Source organism: Lissotriton helveticus, chromosome 6 (assembly GCF_964261635.1).
Source record: "Lissotriton helveticus chromosome 6, aLisHel1.1, whole genome shotgun sequence".
Lineage (NCBI taxonomy): Eukaryota > Metazoa > Chordata > Amphibia > Caudata > Salamandridae > Lissotriton > Lissotriton helveticus.
Window position 1 is genome coordinate 1,605,921,405 of NC_136067.1, and position 23,703 is coordinate 1,605,945,107.

Here is a 23,703-nt window from a genome sequence, read left to right on the forward strand (position 1 = left end):
ATGGTATGCCATGCAGTGTGTTCCTCCCTCCTCCTTTTGTGATTGGCTCCTTGCTGAGTTATTGTTCTAATGAGTTCTGGGATGCTTCTGGGCTCTGGGATAAGGACTCTGAGAGTGGTACTAAAGGCAAGAAGACTTTGAGCAACATTGCCAGCACCCTCAAATTGTACTTGTTACTATCTACTGCAAAAAGGACAATAATCTTGAAACATGTGGCTAGAGTTACACAGCATTGGCTGCACCAACCATGGTGGACAATAAAGACTTTCAACTGAAGTGAGTCAGATCATGCACTGCATTTACCACAGTGCATCTCTGCTAATAGTGTGCTGGTATGACAGGCAGTGTGCTCCCTCTTCCATGTGATTGGTTGTGGGGAGTTGTTTCGCTTCCTCTTGCAGGATGACCATTTAGCATTCGGGATGTGCCCAAGCACTTGATTAACTTCAAAGAATGCCCAGCTAGTCACAGGCAAATGTTAGCTGACACCTGGGCAGGGCCATTCGTTATACCCTAAGCAAGACGGACTCCATTCACAGTGGGAGGGTGGCTGCCTCTAGAACTGGTTTAAAGTGACCTAAGGGAAGAGGCTGCTCATTTCCCCGGCTACAACTTTGGGGTGGGACACAAGCTTTGCACATGAGAAGAAAGATTTTCCATCTTGCATTTAGACAGAGAGTTGCACTGTGGCATTCTTTGCTGTAAGGCACACAGGAAATGCTGCGCAATTAGTGGAGTAGCCCTGAGAATGTTTGGTTGAATTGTTAGGAAGGGGAAGGAGTTGCCCACAAGATGGTGCTAGGCATAAATGTGGCATCCACAGGACCCTCCTCAGAACAATCCTGGACCAATGGAAGATCAAAATACATAATACTCTTGTATGTGACTTGGAGAGACATGAAAAACTGAACTGCTCTCCCTCTTGCACCCAGGATAAACAAGTGGACTCCAATGGTCATAAGGCTGACCTGCAGCTTAAGCTTCAGGGCGCAGCAAGCTAAAAGACTCCTTTCCTGCAACTGCCTAGCTGACCAGTTCCAACTGGACCTGCCCTGGACCCTGCTGGTGGCTTCTGCTGGAGTGAGTCTTGATCCCCAAATGTTGTTTCTGAGGTCCTGGAGCCCTGCACAATGTCAAAGTGTACTCCTCCTAACATACTGAGAAACTTGGGCTTTTGTGAGGGAAATCACAAGCTTTTTTCTACATGTGTAGGGAGTAGCAATTTTGGGTTTCACAACTCAGGTTGCTCAGGAACAATGCACTGATCATAGGCATTAAACAATGCTTCAGGTACTTTGTCAATGGAACGGACCACATTCTTTTCTTCTTATTGTGTCACATAAGATAAAAAAAATCACAAATAATACTTCTGTGCTGGTAGCAAGTAATAGGAATTGTGCTCACTAGAACTTACAGCATAGGAGAAATACTTTGTCTTGACAATGTAAATATATTTGAAAACATAACATGCTAACAATAGGCCCCATACAGCATGACCTTTGTCAGTGGATGAGTAGATGTCAAGCTTTCACAGAATTCTCAAAGCAATCTAATAGTCCTTGAAATCTGTGACAGCGACATATGTCTAGGCATTTGTGCCTCCTGAAATTTTCAGGTAGTTTTTTTTATAATAACGTTATTTTGGATTTTTTGCCTATCTTGTACTCTCTTTTTTCCTTCCTAACTATATTCCCAACTTTCTTACTTGTTTTCTCTTCTCCCACTCTCCCTTTCACGGCATTTCATTCTCCTTTTTTCCCCCATATCTTTTCTTTTCCTTTCATATTTAGTCACATACTCACTCTTCTCTGATCCATCATCCTATACACTAAAGCTTCATCCTTAATTTCTCTCACTCACACTCTCTCTCTATATTTATACTTCTTCCCTCACTTCCACTGTTTCTCCAACTCCTGCTGTTTTTCTCTTTGCCCTTCACTCTGTCTTTCTCTGTTTCCTTCTTTTCTCTCTTTTCCTCCCTCTTGGCCCGAATTGTCAAAAGTCATAAATGTGCCCCCGCAGGTTTTCGACCGAACAGCGATTCAGATTTTACTGTTGTATTTCACAAAACTTTTCCATGTTCTTCCTGAATAGCTGCGTCAATTGAAACTTTCAGGTATAATCCTGAAAAAACTTGATTTTATTTTTGCAGGGAAAATACAGACGTGTGTGTATTTTTACACTTGAAAAACTGGAGCAAGTGCAAAGACAGGAATCTATAGAAATGTCATGAGTGTGAAGGGGTTGAAAAAGAAGAGTTTGTGGATACCTATAAACATATAAGTTTGCAGGTGAATACCCACAAACGTTTCGTTTACGTTTGTGGGTGATTCCAAACATTCAGGTATTTATTGCCCTAGAACACTCACTCTACAGAGAGATTTACTCTCACAGAAACATCCATGTGATTTAATCCATCCATGAGTGAAACTGACTTCTATGAATTACAATTGTAATTCTCACTCGTAAAACAGCTATTTATATGTGAGAGACAGATTTACATGTGCAAACAGTTTTGTAAATGAGACCATCTGCCCATCGCTCTATGTCTCCCTTTGAGTTTTTCTCTACTCACTCTTTCTGTTTCACTCACAATTTCTGTATCTACATTTCAATTCCTTACCTTTTATTCTCATACTCTTTCTGTTGAATTCAGTAAAACGTTGATGGTTTGTGGGTATGATGTATGAGTTTACAAAGGTTGGCAAAACTCTACGAAACCATGGGTGTTGTTTTCACCACCTTACATATGGAAATGTGTGCATCTGCTGGTGTTCACAAGCTGAATACAAATCTGTTGCCGTTTCTGCCAACTCTGAGGGGCAGATTTACAAGCCCTTTGCGCCACTGTTGCGTCACTTTAAACATGGGAAAAGTGACGCAAAAGTGGCGCAAGGGGCTTGTAAATAAGCCTCTGCGTCCTTTTCTACAAAAGTACACATCTCGTGTTCAACGTCATGCCTTGTGAAGACAACAATCCTGCGAGAGAATTCCCCAAAGCAGTAATTTTTTGTTTCTTCATATTTGGCCTACGCAAAGAAGTGATTTTTATGTTCTTATGATACGCAGGGCAGATTATTGAAAGATCTGGACTGTCTCTGCATTTTGCGTTTGTTGTAAAAATCTCTTTTAAACTCCAGTCTGTGATAACTGTCACAGAAGTGGGATATTTAGATGCCTTTGCTTGAAATCCGTCACCATGAATAACTATTCTTTTAAGGTGCAGTTTCTACCTACTGTGTTGCAGGTTTTCATAATTCTTTGTGGGTGTATTTGTCCTACTAGTTGCGTTGTGTGACTTTCTTTATCTTTTTTGTTGCCTATTGTATGCAGTGTTCTTCTGTGTTTTTTTTGTTTGTGTTGGTAATTTGCTTCGGGGCATCTAGTAGTTGGAGACCTTCAGTAAGTAAGAGACTGTCATTTCATTTTGATGTATTTATAGGTCTTTAAATAACACTGATTAGCATTTAGTTTTCTGGAGATGTATTAGAAATTGTAGATCTTATTATGATGTTGGTCGGAAAGCATTCTGACCGACTCCTTGCCAGATATCTTTCCGACCGACTCGGGTTCGGGGAGCCCGAGACACAGATTACGATGTTTCCCAACACTGTTCGGTTGAACTTCCATTGACTTCAATGGGAGCTTTTGTTCTGACTGACAACACAGGCTTCCATTGAAGAAAGGGGTGGTGGTGGAAAACCTTGCACTCTGTATTGGGCACCCCATGGTGCCTACCACACAGTGCATAGTTGCAAAGAGGGGTCCCTAGGGTACCCCCAAGGACCCCAACTGGAGGTCTCCGGGTGAAGGGGAGCAGGCTATGGGCCCCCAAAGTCAGTTTACGACAGCCGATCCATGTCGGGCAAACCGAGTCAGAAAGGCCGGTCCAAATGTGAAATTGTAATACATCGGTTGGAAACGCTGTCCATAGACCTGTATGATTCAGCTCCGACCGACTCTGTTTCTCTATTGTAACTACTTGGTGTAACTACTTGGTAGGTGGCTCTGTGGGGTATTGGCGCTCCTGGGTAATACGCTGGTGAGTGTACACTAATAATGAGTGAGGATTGCAGTGTATAAGGATAGGGAGAGCCACCCTCCTACCCAACGCGTGGATAACCACTGGTAGAACAAAACAACAAACCCACTGCACACGCTAACAGTAAATAGAGTGTAACACTGATGTGTAACAAAATGTTTGATTTTTTCTGGAACAATCACTTCAATTTATTCTCGAAAGCCTTAGCCAACACGTGTTTCATCATGCTTTATGGGTGTCTACTGGGAGATTCAGAATCTCCTAGGAGACAGACAGGCTCAATGCACACTTTGGATTTCTGCAGGGAATCGTACTACGATATTACAACAAGGATACATATACACGGAATAGGAGTTATTATTTTCGAAAATACAGGATAACGTACAGTTTTTTCTGTGTGTCAAATATTGGACCTCTTTAATCCCTGTAGGGACAGAAATACAACCGAAATTAAGGATCTGCATGAGAAGATTATATCCCTGAAGAAGTCGCTGCGCACAACCGTAAAGTGCGACGAAACACGTGTTGGCTAAGACTTTCAAGAATAAATTAAAATGATTGCAGAGTTTTTATGAATTATGGATTAGCCAGGAACACTGCTGCTCAGTGGTATTCCACCCAGGAATTTAACGACCTTCAAGCAGGCACAATATTCTGATGAAATGCAGGGCAGAAACATGCGGAAGCTGACATAGTAAGTCTATTTCTAAATTGTATTTGCTAATACCTCATGAATTCCTGTTATACACCTCTCAAAATTACTGTACTCCCAGTAATGTTAAATACAACTTAAACACATAACCATACTATGGAGTCAATATTGTGCCACACCCCAATGTTTCCTTATTCTAAAGGAAAAGAAACCGAAATAGACTACAAATTGGGTATTCACTGCTTATGGAACTCTGCTTTTGTTGGCAATTAGTGGCCGCACTATTTTCCTGCACAATTTGTGTAAGTAGAGTAATTAGGCCTTTAGTGTGGGAAGGACCAGCATAGTCACTCACATTGAGGTGCCTAGGTTTGGTATCGCCATCAAATACGATACAAAAGGGGATGATGGACGGAGCGTTTGAGCAAATCAAACACTCACCCCCAGTCAACTGATCTGGGTTTAATCCATCACCATTCTTTAGCCCACTCAGCCACCCCATTTCATACATGGCTATATGCAAATCAGTCTGACCCTGTGCCTCATGGGAACAGTCCAGCCCGAACTGCCAAGACATGTCTTCCATGGACCGGAAACAAGCATCCTGGGACCGGTTTCGGATTCATAATCCTCATCAGCCAGGCTATCTTGAATTCAGTGGCCAAGTGAGCAAAGGACTCACGTCTGAGCATACCCATCCAATACCCTGGGACTCGTATGCCACACTTTCTCTTTCTCTCCACACTTCTTCACTCTCCTTTTGATGTATTTCCGTTTCCTTCTCTCTCTTAGGTCGTTTTTTCTCACTCTCACTGCTTCTCTCATACTCTTTCCATCCCTCTGCCTCACCCCGGGGCCTCGGCCTTATATCGGCTCCTCAGCAGGACAGCACTATAGTTTTGTGCCCCTGTGTGCAGTCTGAACAATCTCTTCCTCTAAGCCACGGCGCTCATTCGTAAATCAGTTGCCTCTAGACTGCTGCTGTTCTGCGTGCAGTTTGGATTATTGTATTTCTTTTTTTAGCCCATGACAAATGCTAGCAAAACTTAACTAATCATGAAAGCTTGACACTCTTACCAATTTAACAGTTGGCACGCTGGAGGTGCCAACATGCTGTTATGCATATTCACGGACACCTTGTTAACAGTAGCAGAATAGTTGCTGTTTGTCATCACTTTCCCACCTCATCAGCTAGAAGCCCGAAATTGTTATGACTGAACCGCTACAGTGTGCATCACGGTGGAAATCCACTCAACAGATAACCGCGCCTGCAAAGGGCCCTGGGATGTGCTTGACTGGAGCTTATTTCACAATCTTTAACTCGCTATTGTGTTTTTGTAAATGAATGGGCATTTGTATACTTTTTAGGACAATATTTGTAAGTTACTTACACTTCCTTGTGGGTTTCTGCACAACATGGAAATCTCAAATCAAGAAATATATCTGGTGAGTTTGCAAAGTGGCTATTCATATCATCACAAAAATTAACAACATACCCTTTCACCTGCACAGGTGCAAAGAAAGAAGAAAGACTCACATAGTCAAGAAGCTAACTGTGGACAGACAATTCACTCTTAGTGTGGAAAGATGGCCAATCAATGCTGTAATTAGAGGGTGCTGATGAGAATCTATGCTGATAGGTATGCGTAAGTATTGTAGGTGACATTTTAAGCATCTAGTCGGTTTACTGTAGGATATTGACAGGCTGGTATGGTGCGAAAATAGCAGTGTGACTGAAAATCTCTTTTGGGTGGGGGAGGTGGCAATTGCAATTTGCTTTAAAAATCCGGATTTTGACAAATAAATGGCTAGCTAGAAGTGAAGAGGCAACACTGCTCGGACTTGGACAACCACCCCATTCTAAATATTTAACAAATAATTTGAATTCTGCGGAGTTGGAAAACCTGAAATCAGAATACGTTTGAGCAATAAATGTGTTTAGTAAATTTTCTAAGGCTGCCATTGCAAGAAGATGGACTTCCCATCCACCTACTTATTTTCAGTGTGTAATTTGAAAACACAAGGGTTAGAGATTTTCTTAGAAGCCAGCTTCAACATCATGACCTCTTTCATTCCATTCCATTATGATGATGGAAATTATGCCACTGGCCCCAAAAATAAACGTCAGAGCAAGCACAGGCGCAGATTAAGGCTGATTACACGGAGTGCCAGTGCACCAAGAGTGACATGGTGTACACTTATGCACAGACATCTATTTATAAAAAGATCTGCATGCATTGCAAGTTAGGTAGAGCTTCTCTCAGCACTGCCCTCTTCAAATAATGGCGCAGAGGTGCATGCACTTTAGTTTAATATTCATTAACTTCTATAAGGATTTTAGGGGAAAGGAAAATAACTTGTGTATGTCAGCAGGCCACCAGCACTCCACCCACAATGTCCAAGAAGTGAATTTGACTTGAATGTCCATGAAGGACAAATCGTGGGAAATGTAAAGGTTTAGGGCTAGATGTACGACCAGTACGTTTTGCGGGTCGCAAATTGCGATTTTTTTGCGACTCACAAAACAGAATGTACTGATGTGTCTTAGACACATTTAGCAATTCCAATTAGGGACGCCATTGACCTGCCTGATCAATATTCAGGATGCAGGTCGGAATTTCGACCCATAGGGAATGGGCAAGACAACAGGCATTGTTGCCTGCTGGGGACAGCAGACCAACATGTTTGTGTTTGCTTTTTAAATAAAGCACATTTCTTTTCCATATGCAGCCCGTTTTCATTAAAGGAAAATGGGATGCATTTAAAAGAAAAAAAGTTAAACATTTTCGTTTTATTTTTTTAAGGGCAGGCAGTGGCCCGTGCCACCGCTATATAGGGTCGTACATCTGGCCTTTTATTACCGGTCCTAATGTAGGAAAAGAGTGAAGTCTTCTACACCAAAGTAAACGTCATAAATAATCATAGGTATGTCCGGCAGACACTATGCAAGTAAGAGCACACACTTGTTCCTTATCTACAAATGGCTTCTCTTGTGTCATGTATACATCAATAATAGCAAAGCTCCTTCCCCAGGAAAAATGTAGGATGCCACTTTCCTCTGGCAATGAGAACAGTGAAAGATGCACCCTTCTCGCCACAGCAACAACCCCAAGACAAGTCCACGAAGCACAAACATTCTACTTGCCATGCCTGCAAATTCATTTGTATACATGGTGTCAAAGATACACTCATTATGGGCTTATTTATAATGCACGTCAGTTCAAATCTGCATACACGCATGATAAAAAAAACAACAAAAAAAACACGATTCCAGCCTTTGCCTATGAGTGGAAACATTTTAGACTAGCGGGCATCATGGCCCAAGCAGCCACCGGCGAGCAAGTGGTGTAGATGCTTCTGTCAAGCCACAGATAAGATAATGCAATGTTTTGTCTTCAAATAAGAGCTGTGCGATACGCTTGGCAGGCACCGATTTGTGTTGAGGATCTGAATTTGTTTTTGCGGGGACCTGTCAGAGAACTCCTGGACTGGCTTTCCTTGAAGGGAAACAGAGCCAGCAGGGGTGAGAAAAGGAGGATAGGGTACCGAAAGTGCTGAAAGGAGAATTGGCTGGAGACGGCCATATCCACTGTGGTAACATTGACTTTTGTACTTTAGATGAACAAAACGGTCCCTTGGAATATATGTCATGTATTGAATAAAGAAACATTGAGCATATGTTTCACCTACATTATAATCAGGGCTCCCTCTTTTCCGTTTTTGTAGATTTTTACAGATAAATATACAGAGAAAAATCATTTATTTTCCTGTCTGTATTTATTTCTAAATGTGGATAAAAACGGATATTTGGTGGCTATTTTGAGTTATTCTAAATAACAACAGTCATGACTGCCAGGTCAATAGCTGTGTGGGTTGACAGTTAAGGGGTTTAAAAACAGGGAATTTAAGTTAAGAAGCTTAAGCAGCACTAGATATGCACACAATCAATACCGCAATGTATATTTCTTCAGATAAGTGCATTAATGTATCATATGCAGGTGTTGTTCATATAAGTGAAACCTTTCACGCATTCATTCATGAGTGCACATTAATCATGTCAATTAATGTGAAAATATGCTAGTTTCATCTTCATTTTTTCATGCAACGCTAAACAAATATGGATAAATACAGATACAATTTGCAAAAAATAAATATGGGCAATACAGAATGAAATGTCAAAAAAACGAAATACCACAATTCCGGGAGCCCTAATTGTAATGTATAGGCTACTGATAGGATTGTTTTTATTTTTGCAAATATACAGATAGATTCATGAAGCCAAATTACGATCGCAATAGCTGCGAATTCGCAATTGCGATCGCAATTTGACAGAAAGGAATTCAAGAAACAGAAAATTCCCAAAAAGCGAAATCGCAAAAAAAAAATTGCGACTTCGCAAAAAAATTCGCAGAATCCTGGAGGATGAGCATTTGCGAATCGGAAATTGCGAAAACCCATGGATTCTGCGAATTATATAGCGAAGTCGCAAAACAGTCGCAATCGCCATTCATGAAAACTCGCTAATTGCGAAAATCGGGAAAATCGCAAATAGCGACGTGCAAATTAAGAAGAACTCAAATCAGGTGGTAACCCGTAAGGAAAAAAAAAATTCAAAAAACGGTTAACTAACTCCCAACTGGTGCAGGGCTGGCCAAACACATTTAAGGACATGCAGATGGAGCCTGGGGATTCCCACAATGCCTGGACTCTACATGCTGGTGAGGTGGCAAAGGCTGCAGCGAGCTGCACGGAACAGACGGAGGATACAGGAGCGGATATTCCGCCAGCGGGTCACTCTTCTGGGCCAAACCAGGGAGCAAATCTATGCTAAGTACCGCCTGAGTGGGGCTATGATAATCAAGCTCATCCAGGACCTAGACTCCCTGATGCAGCACCCAACAAGGAGGACCAATGCCGTGCCCACACATGTGCAGGTATTGTGCTGCCTGCACCTCCTGGCCTCCAGAAGCTTCCAGGGGATGGCCGCTGCTGCAGGGGGGATATCTCAGCCCACCATGTGTCCCTGCCTAAGGAGTTTCCTGGAGGCTATGCTGACCCGGCTACACCACTATATATCATTCCCCACCAGCCAACAGGACCTCAATGAGACCAAGCTGCAATTTTACAATGTAGCTCAATTCCCACACGTCATAGGATGTATTGACTGTACGCACATCCACATTTGCCCGCCTGCAGAAACGGAGTACATGTACCGCAACCGGAAAAGCTACCACTCCCTCAACATCCAGATGGTGTGCAATGCAAAAACATTCATCACGGACATTGTGGCACAGTATTCGGGGAGCACACATGACTCCTTCATCTTCAGGCACAGCGGCATCCACACACGACTGGCCAGGGGAGACTTTGGGGAAGGTCACCTACTAGGTAATTCACATGCCCCAAAATTGTACACTGTGATCATGTAGCTGCGCAGGACAGGCACTCACCCTCTGCTCCTTTCATTCAGGTGACAGCGGCTATGCTCTCCTCCGTGAGTACCTCCTCACCCCATACCTCAACCCTGCAACACCACAGCAACGCTGATTTAATGCATCACACATTCGCACAAGGAATTGTATTGAGAGGACATTTGGCCTGTTGAAAAGCAGGTTCTGCATACTGCACAAGACAGGTGGGGCCATGAAATACAATCCTGAGGTCTGCTGCCGCATCGTGGCCTATCTGCAATCCTTCACAACATTGCTACCAAGCGCAGGATCCCTGTTGACATCTCTGGCAGTGAGTCTGAAGGGTACCAATGCCCACCTGCACATGCGCGTCATGCACGCGGGGAAAATCCTGTTGAAGGACACAGACGGCGCAACCAAATCACTATGAATTGTTTCTAGTGCACCCACTCCCCTCACCCAACACTTCACTCATGCATGACACTGGAAATAATGACATGAGTCTGATGTATTATCATAGAACAAATATTATTGTTGGTTGCACAATAATGTGGCATTATTTCAAACTGTAACATTAGAGGAGTATTGCTTCATACTACTCGACATTTTGTAGTGGGCATGCTTATGTCAGCAGCATGTCCCTGCCCTATGAACATCAATGTCATTGGCGCCTCCGGCGCGCGGCTCCCAGTCGCCTCTCGGGCTCTTCCTCTGGCTGAGCACGTGATGCCGCAGTGGGCCTGCTGCTGCGGCGTGGAACACTACCCTGTGACGAAGCCAGGCTCCTGTGAGTAAATGTCCCCTCACTTGTGTCATCCCCTCCTGCATGGCCATGGCCATTTTGCTGCAGAGCCTGAACAGCAGTGGTTACCTGCTCCAGTGCCCGTGCCACGTCCTGATTGCATTGGACCATCTGGAGTTGCATGGTCAGAGACCTATGGGCCAGCTGGGAAGTGGCGTTGCCAATTACATAATTGGAGCGCGTGTACGCCGTGAGGCGTGTGAGGAGCTGGCGGTGGCGGCGGCAGAGGTTTCACTGCCTAACCATGGCCGCAGTGTTTTCCTCCATAGCTGTGGTCATCCGGTCCATCCGGTCGGAGAGATGGGCAATATTCCTGCCTGCATTGTGCAGCTGCAGGTGTATAGCTGCGAGGTGTCGTGCCTGTAATTGGTGCATGCGCAGCATGCGGTACTCTATTGAGAGCCCTGGCACACGCACAGTCATCCCCCTCCTGGCGGTGCGTGATGTATTTTGGCGCCGCTCCCTGACCTGCCTGCTGGGCTGGGTGGGCACAGTAGGTGTGCGTTGTGTCGCTGGTCTTGCAGCTGCTGGGATTGCCGATGCCACCGGCATGGGTCTCACTGCTGACGATGGGGGTGCGCCTGTTGTAGCTGGCCTTGCAGGTGGTGGTACGCGTGCTGGCACTGGTGCTTGGGCAGATGGAGCTGGTTGTGTGGATGTATCTTCCTCACCCTCAGGATCCTCTTGTGTGTCATCAATTTGCAGCCCCTCACTTTCGCTGCTGGTGTTATCAGCGCCACCTGTGATGGAAAGTGGACGTTGATTAATTACATGTATCTTTGAAATGTGAGGTTGCTACATGCATGCTGGCTACAATTCTCTGACTGGCTGTTGCATTGAGTACATTGGGACATGTCTGGCTGCATGGGAATTTCGAACATTGTGGTCAGACTACATGTCCCACAATGCTATAGGGATATTCTGGTGTGCATGGGCTGCATGACTGGGGTTTATTATGAGTAGCTATAGGGTCATGGCCATTGTAAGGGGACAGAGTCGCAGTCGCATAGCACTTACCTTGGCTGTCTTGGGTGGGTCGGGATGAGTCCAGGCGGGTTACCCCCACGCATGCCACAGGTTGCAATGTGTCCTCAACACGATCCTCCAATGGGGTGTTGGGAGGGACTGTAGGCTCTCCCCCTCCTGTAGCAAGGCGCTCACCCAGCCTCTCAGCCACCCTCTCCTTGGCACGACCTCGGAGGTCGTACCACCTCTTTGTGAGTTCGTCTATTGATCTCTGTGTTACTCCAACAGAGTTCACTTTCGCGCGTATGCGCAACCACAGTCGGCGTTTCTCGGCCTCTGGCACCCTCCTGGAGTCAGTGCCAAAAAGTTTAGCATGGTCTTTACAGACTCCATCGATGAGATATTCCAGCTCCTGTTCGGAGAATTTCATTTTGCGCTTTCTCCCTGTGTCACTGGGCCCTGGTGCTTCCTGTGACATAGCTGCAGCCTGCAGGATCAAAATGCAAAAACTGGAGGTGGTTGGAGTGGAGCTCTGAGCTGTGCTGCTTCCAATTCTGCCTCAGTATTCTGAATGAGGGAGGGAACAGCCTACTTCCTGGTTGTGATGTCATCACAGTGCTCGAAATGCGACTTCCCGTTTTTGCGATCTCGCTATTAGCGAGATCGCAATTTGCGATCTTGCTAATAGCTAGATCGCAATTTCTACACGGAATTTGACAGTTTTTGAGAATTTTCAGCGATTTCCGGATAATCGCTATAGGCTTTTGCGGCCGAATGCGAATCGCTATATTTTTTCGCAAATTTACATGAATCCCATTATGCGAATTCTAAATTGCGATTCGGTATTAATCGCAATTTAGAATTCGCAGAATAGGGTTTTCATGAATCTGGCAGATATTTCTAACAGCAATGACAATATGGTCATATATCACTGATATGTGTTATCAAACATATAGCGCATTTAACTAACCTATGTGTTAAAAGTTTAATACTGTAATGGTAACAATAATGTGCAACAAAAATTGATTTAGTTTGAATTGCCTCAAAATAATGCACAGTATTATAAACATGAATACAAATCACCAACATCATTCACACAGAGTCACTGGAATGAAAACTATTAAAGCGGAAAGATAGACAGTTATGACTCAGAAAAAACCTTCCTGTTGACCAACATTCCTTCAGCTTGATTCACAAGTATTAAATAGTCACCATATGCTTGCATCAGACACGCACAAGCCGGTGCAGACTTTCTAATGTTAACTCCAAAAGGTTGACATAATTTTTTAAATGATATTTAGGACAGCATATTCCTGTCAGGCAACATTTTATTTACAATATTCAGATACTGTAGATTGTCACATATAATGTATAAACATGCAGGCACTGGTTCTGTATTTTTTCTTCACTTGTTACAGTACTGAGAATATTTTTGTTGCTATTTTCTCCAAGACAAAAAAATGTAGAACTTCAATATTTACAATTTTTTTAAACTAACCTTTTTACAGATACTGCCCTCTGAATGCTTCCTTGGGCTCACCCATCTCTTCATGTGTAACACAGGCTTAACCTTCTGAAATTTCCAGGGCTGGATTGGGAAACCAAAAAGCAGCCCTTGCAAAAAAGCTCAAACTAGCCCAATTCCCTTCATCTGCTCTCGAGTCTGTTCCCATCTATTCATTCTCTCTTGCTTCTCTCCTCTCTCTCTTCTCATTCTCTGATCGCTTTTTCTCTATTTTCCTATTCCCTTCCTTTCACTCTCTCTCTCTCTCTCTCTTGAATCATCCCAGTGCCCACTTCAATTAAGTTCAGGGGGCATGGGATAGTGTCAGAGACATCAGGAGCGTCTCTAGGCTTTTAATTAAAACCAGCCTTCAAGAACTACAGACCTCCAGGGAAATGCCTTGTGGAATAAAAGCTGTCTAGTCCTGGGCATTGCGTGTCACCTGCACGAGCTAGGCTTTACTGATGCTGCCTACTCCCCTGTGGGGTTTTGCCTTCTCCCACATGCTTGTCACCAATGTTCTTGTGCATGTCCCCCTTATAATACATTGGCAATCAGGGCTGGACTGGACGTAGCGGGCACTTGGTACCGGGTATTTCCCCAGTTAGCAGGAGGGGCGGGCCGGTTTTGTGCCCGTTGGAGCCGGTTTTATCACTGGGGGCCGGTTTTTTAGCAATGCTGCAATTTGGCCAACTGTAACAAAAGAGGAAGCGTTGCTTCTTTCTAGCATCTTCCCAACTCACAGGGCTGGTCGAGGAGCAATCTGCAGGAGCTGGTTGCTGTTCTCTGTCATTCCCTGTTGACAATCAATGCCACAGCTGAAACCCGTACATCTAGCATCGGCATGCCAGATGCACAGTTCCACATATGTAAAAGCTTTCTTTACTACTGTGAAATTCAATTAATTTGGTTAGTTTGGCACATTTGCAGTGGCATTCGTGAGGGGGAAATTTTCTTGCATTCCAAAGTTCTGCATTTTTCAGTGCACCCAGAAACATGAAGAAGTCCTTTAATTCTAGTCCTATGTGTCAGAGAGCTCATAGATGTTCACCGGATTTAATGGTGCCCATTGGGGCCTTAATAAGGTCTACCATGCCAAAAATTCTAGAACGGTGAAACATGTTTTATTCTTGTATCCGTTTTCCCCAAACATATATCAGCCAGAAAATGTCAATTTCCTGAAAATGGGTTCAAAATAATTGGGAGCCATTCTTTTTTTGCACTACAGTCACATCAAATGCTTAGGGCCCCATTACGATGGCGAGCAGACTTTGTCCCCCCGTCACTGTAACGGAAAATGGGGCCAATTGCCAGAGGTGCGGCCGTCCCACGAGGCCAATTAGGATGCGCCCGCCACACTGGCGGGTGCATTCTGGCCTTTAACATTGCGGCGGTGCTGTTGGGTGCAGCGCCGTCTGCAATGTTAAAAGTTCATGGTTTGCATTGCCATGCACAACATGACAGGCACCGCGTGGTGCTAGCCACCTTATGTATGGCAATGTAGGGGGGTACCATAGGTACCCCCCAAGTGCAGACCCTACCACCCCAACCCCCGGGGGCCCATAACGGACCCCCAAAGGAATTTCCTCTGGCCTTTCCATGGCGGCATCGCTGCCATGGAAAGGCCTTTAAAATTGTACATCCTAATATGGATTGCGGTGCCCGCTCGGCACCACCACCATATTATGCCCCAGATCTGCACAAAAGGTAATCGTAACTATTGCCTGCCGGCAGAAAAGCGGCAGACGGTCTTTCCGTCCGCCGCAGTACCCCCGCCATACTAAAATGCAGGGGGGAAATCAGGTAAAGATGGCAGGCGGTGCCCCGGCCTGGCGTTGGCGATCCGCCCGCCATCATAATAGGCCCTTAAGTATCCAAATAAGGTGCCTTGTATCATGTGGCATTCATACAAAACAAAGCATGCCAAACTGTCACAAATTAAACCAATCACAGGATCCAAAGCTGGCTCTTAGTGCCATGTGTTTTAAGCTACATCATGACCACATATTCAGCTTTTATGGCCACCACTGTTGTTTTCATTTGTCAATCATATAATTATTTTCATTACTAGTGCTGTAAATCAATTACTATTTAAAACAGACATACATTCAAAAAGCAGCCAGATTTTGAAGGTTTTAGTGTGTTGTGCAAATAGAAGCAGTGTACTACATTAATGGCGATATAATAAAAAGCTATTTGGTTAATTGTTCTTTAAATTCCCATTACAACTTCCAAACATACAGGTCCTTGGTGACTACAAGATAAACCCATGAATAGGAAAGCCACCATACAAATATGTTTCTCCTGTCGGAGCCCAAGTACTCACCAATATGGTTCTATCTTTTATGTATACGCACTTTTAAATCTCGCCATGGAGAACCCTTGCGGCTCCAGAGAGGTTGATAGACCTTTTCCACCATAGGCGAATTAAAAATCTTTCAAAATAATCAAAACATCAATTACATTTCGATTTTGATGATTAGTCAATGATGAAAGGTTGATGAAGGTTTCAAAAACCTTTATTTATTGTAAAGTTAGAATCTCTATTATCTTTATTCAGGATAGTAAATTCACAGAAAAATGAAATAGATTTGGTTACAATTCAGGATTAGAAAAATACACAGTGTTCCATAAAGCGACCCCCGTAAGCTAACTAAAGAACCTATTCTAAATAGAACCCATGAAAGTTTCCCCTGGAGAAGAGTGAGTAAGAGATGAATTCCTCATAAATAGTAGTTCTGGAAACTCAGCCGAGTTCCCTACAATTGCAGTACCAATTGTAAATAAAAATGCAATCTTTTGCACTATCCTTGGTCACTTTTAACTCAAAAAGATCATAAATTAAAAAGAATCAGTTACCTCAGGGAAGTTGTTAAAAGAATCAACTCTTCATAAAGAAGAGTTTCAGAGTAGGGAAAGATCCAGCAGCAGGACCACCGGAAAAGTTGAAAGAATTAAGAGACAATGAGGTGTATGGGAGAAACTGAATTACCAGCTCGCTAGGAACACACATTAATATAGGTTCATACTTTTGTAACAATTCTGTAGGCATCCTCAGTCGATGTCCAATGAAAATGGTATCATCAGTGATACAATGCTTTTTCTTCCGAGTCCCATAGTATGTCTCTCATCGCCATGATCGATAAAATTACTACAGCATTTCTTACATGAGAGAAGGTTCTTATGAGAACCCTCTTACCTGAGGCAAAAGATGAACTATGAACTTGATGTGTGAACAATGGCTAGTCAGTAATATGAAAGCAACAATCAATGTTAATCGGAAGCAGAATTCATAAAAGTCTCTAATTCATCATTTAATATAAGCAGTTTTAAGAAGCCTATTGTGTTCTAACATGATTTAACATGGGATGAGGAGCTGGATGAAAGCAATGTTATAGTCATTTGCAAACATTCAAAGAGCATTCTCAATCTTACACGTGGTTAACTAATATAGTTTCACAGTTTGTTTACTAAGATTCTAAACATTATGCATTTACACTTTTTGCATCTGAGTCATTTTCTAACTTAAACATTTCAGCAACATTTAAAGCATTCTAAAGTGCAATTCTAAGACAGTGAGTAAGAAGATTTTCTAAATTTGTGCTAATTTCTCCCACTCCCATTATAAAAAATTAATTCAAGAACCATATTTGAGATTCTTGACACTGTCAAAAATGATCAGATATGCCAGCCTGTGTAGGTTTGTGAGAGTTGTGGACACGACTGGATTCATGAAGGAATAGCAATGTTTCAATCCAACAGCAAATTTCTTGACAGCATCGGTTTTAGTGCCCAAACATACATTTTCAAATAGTGGATTATCATAGTGATCTACGACTCCAAAGAAGACAGGTTATCCTTTTCAGTCCTCACATTGATGCCCTTATCTTCCTTTAATTTGCTAATTTACTTTTTTATAATATATGTATGGACCGTAGAAAATAATAAAGAGAAACTGTTGACATCATCTCCCTCATATCCAACTTTCACTAGTATGCTAGTTTTAAAGACAAACTCAACTACTAGGACTAACTTTACATTAAGTTGCTAGGGGTTTATCCATTTCCTATGTTTCTACCTAACTAACACGCACCGCAAGATTCCTTCTAGATCAAACATTTGTCGTTGACAAGAAAAATCGTTTTTGACAATGCACTGTCATTTGTAAACCTGGGCTCCTTGGGCACATTCAATCATTGCTTTCTAAAGTGCTCTTACATCCTGTATGTAAAGAGGTTTCATGTATGGACTGTAAATATAATAAATAAAAATGCCTGAGACGGTATCATGTTAGTAGATCACAAGGATATTTTCAAGTTTCTTTACATCACAAAACTTCTACAGGATGAATGGCCAGGCTATATATTGACCATCATGCTCTGTGTTCAGGAAATACATTGATCAAATATTAATGTGTTTGAAAAGCTAGTCTCTGTACCCATCTGTAATTTGCTCTGTTGTAAAAGTTCTTCATGCATCAGACCACCAATCCTGGAGCAGGGGACAAGCCTATTTCTCCCAATATTGATAAACAAGCAGCTACTAGAAAATGTGCAGAAAACCTGCCGCTATCTTTCTGCAGTGGATAAGTCTTATTCTTATCTGTTACCCATGATAACAACAAAACTGGAACCACAGAACAAGCAAGACCTTTGATATATTTCAAATGTGCTACTATTGCTGGCCAGAAAAGTTTAATCTGGAGATAAAACCAACAAATATGTGATAAAAGCAGCTACAGCATTGCATTCCTTCAGCAGCAAAATGGCACCCTTCAAACCTAACATCAAGGCCAGATGTGTTGAGTAGGATCCTACCTAATACGATACCTTAAATTTATTCTTACCAGATTATAAAAACAAAGGGACATCTGTAATGCCGATGTCCAAAGTTTTTTCCAATTTTCTTAAGGTACACCTTTGCTTAATTGTATACTCAATCTAATCAAATAAAGGAATTGTTTTATATCATCTTATTGACCACAATGCTATGCATGAAAGAAGGGGTCTCTGAGTGAGAGAAAAAACTGGTTGTGGAAGGTTGCATGTGTTCACTGTCTTCTAAGTAAGCCTTAACATTCTGTGGTGATGTCTCTCTGTCAGATCCTTCTTCATTGTTCATAATTGAGCTAGATACTCTGTGACACATTTTGGAGGGCTCAAGCTCGTTCATTTGATTGAGTCAGTATTCATATTTCAGGAGAAGTCCATTTCTATACACCTGACTTAGCCCTGAACTTATCTGTAGATCGCCACGGATATTAGTCATGGGAGTTTAACTCACAGATTCATTCTTCATACTGTTTTATCTCTGTAAACTACCTATACGACCTTACCACTTGGACTGTGCTCCAGAAATCCAGTACTACAACAGCACTGTGAAACTGCATAGACATTCTGCCTAGCCAATATCAATCATCAATAATATTTGAGTCCGATCACCAACTTTAAGAACCTGGGTAGGCCTAGCCCTTTTCAGTGTGACAGAAAACCCAGAATGTTGGTCATCTTGTGCAGAGAGTTTTAATAGTTGCAAATCCTCAGATTCAGTAAATCTCAGGGTTTGCTATAGCTAAAAATCTTTTAGTAATATACTTAACCCAATTAATGATTTAGCAAAGATTTTCTGAATCATTAAATGGGCTGAGTAAATTTTTAAGAATCACAATTTGGAAGTGCTGTGTTAAGGTAGCCCCTTCCAAATAACATTTCCTCTAGGTATGTATTGCAACTGTGGAAAGCGTGCACCCCTGACCAATGTTGTTTTTCTTAGTAAGGCCCACAACCTTCAGATATTTCTCCTTGTTGCGCCTCTGTCGCGAAGGTGTAAATTCTTAAGCATTCCCAGATTTAACACTGTTCGTAAATCAGGGAACGCACCACAAAACATTGCTGGCTGAATGGGAACACAAATTCTCGATCCACGTAACGCCTTCCCGGCAAAGTGATTCTTAAGGCAGCACCTTGCGCTGCCATGCGCTACTCTTGATATACCTAGCCAAGCAGGGCCATGCAAGGTGGCTTTCCATGGCTTAGTAAATTTGACTGTAGGATTGTGTTGCCTTTGCGTAACCTTACGTGACACAAGCCCAACGCAATCCTTTCATCAGCCAGGCCCTCAAAGTACAACATGTTTGCAACAGCGGACAGTGATTACTGCCCTTTCTACCTGGGCTTTGTTAGACTGATGGTGACAACAAAATTCATAATGAAGGAGCAAACCTTTTTCTCCGTCTTCTTTTTGGGGATATTACTACAGGCCTCGCCTGTTTAAAAGGTACGGACAGTTTCCCTCAACAGGGTCTTCCGCTCACATCTGTTTGGGCTATGAGTGAAACTATTTGATTGTGCATACAATCACAACTGGGAATATATTTCGTATTTTATCATTTATGGGAACATTTAGTGAATATACTCTACTTAACATCTTTGGTCCTATATTTACAAATCTGGGTTTTTGTCAATGGACATCTTAGTGTAAAAAGAAACTGAGGATATCTTTCTAAAGTTTTTTAGCACAGTCTCAACCTACGGCTTGAACTCGGAAATAAATTGTTATCTATTTTTACTATTGTGCCATGTGCTTTCACATTTTTCCCTTTTCACAGTTCAGTTTATGAAGGTCTAGTTTAAATACTATAATGCATGGTATTTTGCTTTTCTTTGATCTCATTACTCTGTGGTGTTAGGCACTTTGGACGTATTGGTATGGTCTAGGGTATCCGTTCTTACATTTTATATGCACTTGCACTTTCTCTTCCAAATTTCTTTCCTTGCACACGTTTGCGTGTAATTTAGGCGCAGGGTTCTTTTATTCCTTGTCTTATGTTTTGTTAATATATGTCATCAGCCTTATCGATGTATTGCAATTATGTGGTTTTAAAGCCCCGAAGAGGTAAATCTAACGAAGCATGTGTTGGCTATATCTATTATATCTACAATACTAAAATTTGACATGTGACCAAGTTGAACATGTACCAAAATTGTCGGAACTTCACTGTACTTTCTGTACCTTGCTTGCATGTAAGACAACACATTCCCCTGCTACACGATTAGCTGTATTGCATATTTATCAGTATTCTAGTACATTGAGATTGTACACATATTCTTGAGGACTATTTTATGCCTCTAATTTTATATTTGAATACATTTTACAAATAATTGTATTTTATGTGATGTATTGTTGAGATATTATTGTTGTCTGCCCTAGACAAATTTGAAAACTCATATTTGGGATTGCTTAAGCAAATACCCTATAAACACATTTTGACAGCAGGAGTGTAGTCTGTTGTAGCACCTGTCCAAATTTGGCAACATTCAATATTGACCACATTATTTGGGGATTGTGTGAATATCTTCTTTCCACTGTTATCTTTGTAATAGTAGGGACAATTATAAACTTTCAATGAGTACTATTCCCACTCCAATGTTAGCAACAGGAGGAAAAGAGTGGGACTTTGGAGGAGTCAAATTTACTATTCCCTCTCCAACATAAGCAAATATAGGAATATTTCAGGATTTTTGTGGGGTAGACTTGCGGTTCCTTCTCCAATCAAAGCAAAAGAAGGAGAGTGTGGGACTTTGAAGGGGTTATATTTACTATTTCAACTCAAACGTAAGCAAAAGTAGGAAAAGTGTTGGACTTTGCAATGGCCAGTACTATTCCAACTGCAAACTGAACAACAATAGGGATGGTTTTGGACTTTGGATGGGTTAAATATACGATTCCCCTCCAACACAAAAAAAGACTCCAATCTAAGCAAAATTGGAAAAGTGTTGGATTTGGGGGAGTTGATTAACTATTCTCACTCCACTTTAAGAAAAGTAGGAAACGTGTTGCACTTTAGAGGAGTCAGATTAGATACTCCCACTCCAAAAAATATAATAGAGATTAAAAGATTGATGCACATTTAAATAATATATGTATTGATTAAATAAAACACAAACAAAATTACCTTAAAAAAATATACATTTAATATTATATATATAAAAAGTAAAACATTAACCTACTTTCCTAAATATTGAACATCAAAAAACAAATAAAACGGATAATATAAAATATTAGCAAAATGAAAATATTTAGGGGCTGATTAAATGTCAGTCAGAAAGGCTCCAACTCGCATTTGGTTTGACCGAACCTGTGTTGTAAGCCAAGTTTCCGACTGACTCAGAAACATTTCAGACTGCCGAGTAAGATACAAGGTAGTCGGTCGGTCATTCAGAATTGGTTGAGAACAGCATTCGGAGAGTTTGAGTCGGTTGGAGCCAAATCATAGAGCTCTACGAGCTGCATTTCCGACCAACAGAATACGATGTCGGATTCCGACAGCTGTTCTGACTCATTCGGTCAGACATGGATAGGCTGCCCGAACCCGGCTTTGAGGGCCCATAGCAGGCCCCCTTTCACCCAGGGGCTCCGGTTGGGGCCCATGTGGGACCCATGGGTCCCCTCTTGCCAACCATACACAGTGTGGCCCCCTTTTTGAATCGTTTTGGCCACTACAAGTGTGGAAGGGTATGCTCAGACATGAGTCCCTTGCTCACTGCACCATCCGGATTCAAGCAAGCCGGGCCGAAGACGGCTGTAATGCCAGAAACCGGTCCCCGGAAGCTTGTTTCCTTTCCAGTAAAGTATTGGCTTGGTAGTTTGGTCTGCCCTGTTCCCATGATGCACTGGGCCAGGGACAGACTAATTTGCATATAGCCAGGTTCTGAACTGGGATGGTGCAGTGAGCTAAAAAACGGTGATGGATCAAGCCCTGATCTGTTGACTGGGTAGGAGTGTTCTGATTAACTCAGATACTCTGTCCATCACCACCCCCTTTTTGAACCATACACAGTGTGGCAGGCACCATGGGGGTGCCCTTCACACGGTGCAAGGTTTTCCGCACCCAACTTGTTTTTCAATGGGAGCCTGTATTTCAGCCGCGGCCCATGGAGTTCTGTGGCGCAGAAAGGTGGGGCGGGGGAGGGGCAGGGTGGGGGGTGCTAAACACCAGAATATGGATAATTGGAGGTAAGTAAACAATTTAATAAATAAAATGAATTTCGTAGCACTGCCTGCATCACAAAATGCAGGTTTTGATAAATGGGACCTCATCGGGATCACACAGATTAAGGATGTCTGGGGAGGGGGCACGGTCCACACATTCCACTCCCTTCAGCGACAATATCATCTTCACGACCGTGAACACTATTGCTATCTTCAAATTAGCCATGCATTGTTCACTCATATCCCCAGAGGCACGCTACTACCTGACACTTCCCCCCTTGAAGACCGGGTGTTAGACGGTCACCTCCCTGAAAATACTATCTCTTTAATATACAGAAAACTCATAAATAATATGGAGTACCCACTGGCACTTATAAAATCGCACTGGAATGACGATGGGCTGGAGCTTGATGATGAGTACTGGCGGGAGGCGGTTTCCTTTCCGCGGGTGGCTGTGATACAGATGCGGCTCAGGTTGGTGCAATTGCAGATTTTGCACAGGTCGTATGTATCGGGCCGGTTCTGATCCGTATGGGTCGCTCGGAGGATGGAGAGTGCAGGAGGGGATGTGGGGAACTTGGGCTGTTCATACATATTTTATGGCATTGTACGGTGGTGCAAACGTATTGGTGGAAGATCCACGATAAGCTACGAGAGGTCTTGGGGGTGGAGATCAGGCCGGAGGCCTGTAGGTGTATCCTGAATGTTTGGGAGCCCACAGACCTGAATGCACATAGGAAGCAGTGGGTGACATTTGCATGTATGATAGCGAAGCGCAACATTGCTCAGTTGTGGGGAGCAAGCCAGGCGCCCCAGATAGAGAAAAGGGTGGAAGACTTAGATTGGTGTATGTTTAGAGAACACTCAGGGTATGTGGCTAGGGGGTGTCCCGAGAAGTGGGGGAAGGTGTGGGAGGCATGGAACCATTCCCGTGGGGATGTTTGCGAGCCCCCGATATGCCCAGAAGAGGTAGAGGTGCGCGAGTCACCTTGATCCATTTTTTATTCTGTATTATTTTCTTCTGATGTCTGGAATGAACTGATGTAACTTTGCTATAGTTTAAATGTCACCTGATGTTTTCTTTTTGTTTTTTTGTTTGTTGTTTTTTCAACAAAAAGATTAAAAAAAATGTTTTTACCACAGAAGTCAAACGAATTGCACCTGATGAAAATCAAGCATTTTTTTGGTCCATAAAGGTACAGCCATAGCCAAAAATTACTTTGCGAATGGTACCTCCCTAATTTGCAATGTACTGTTAATGAGCAACTGGGACCCTTATTTGAGATTGCCCCAGAAAGAGGGGGAGTGTTCACTGTTAAACTTCAGGGTGCTGTA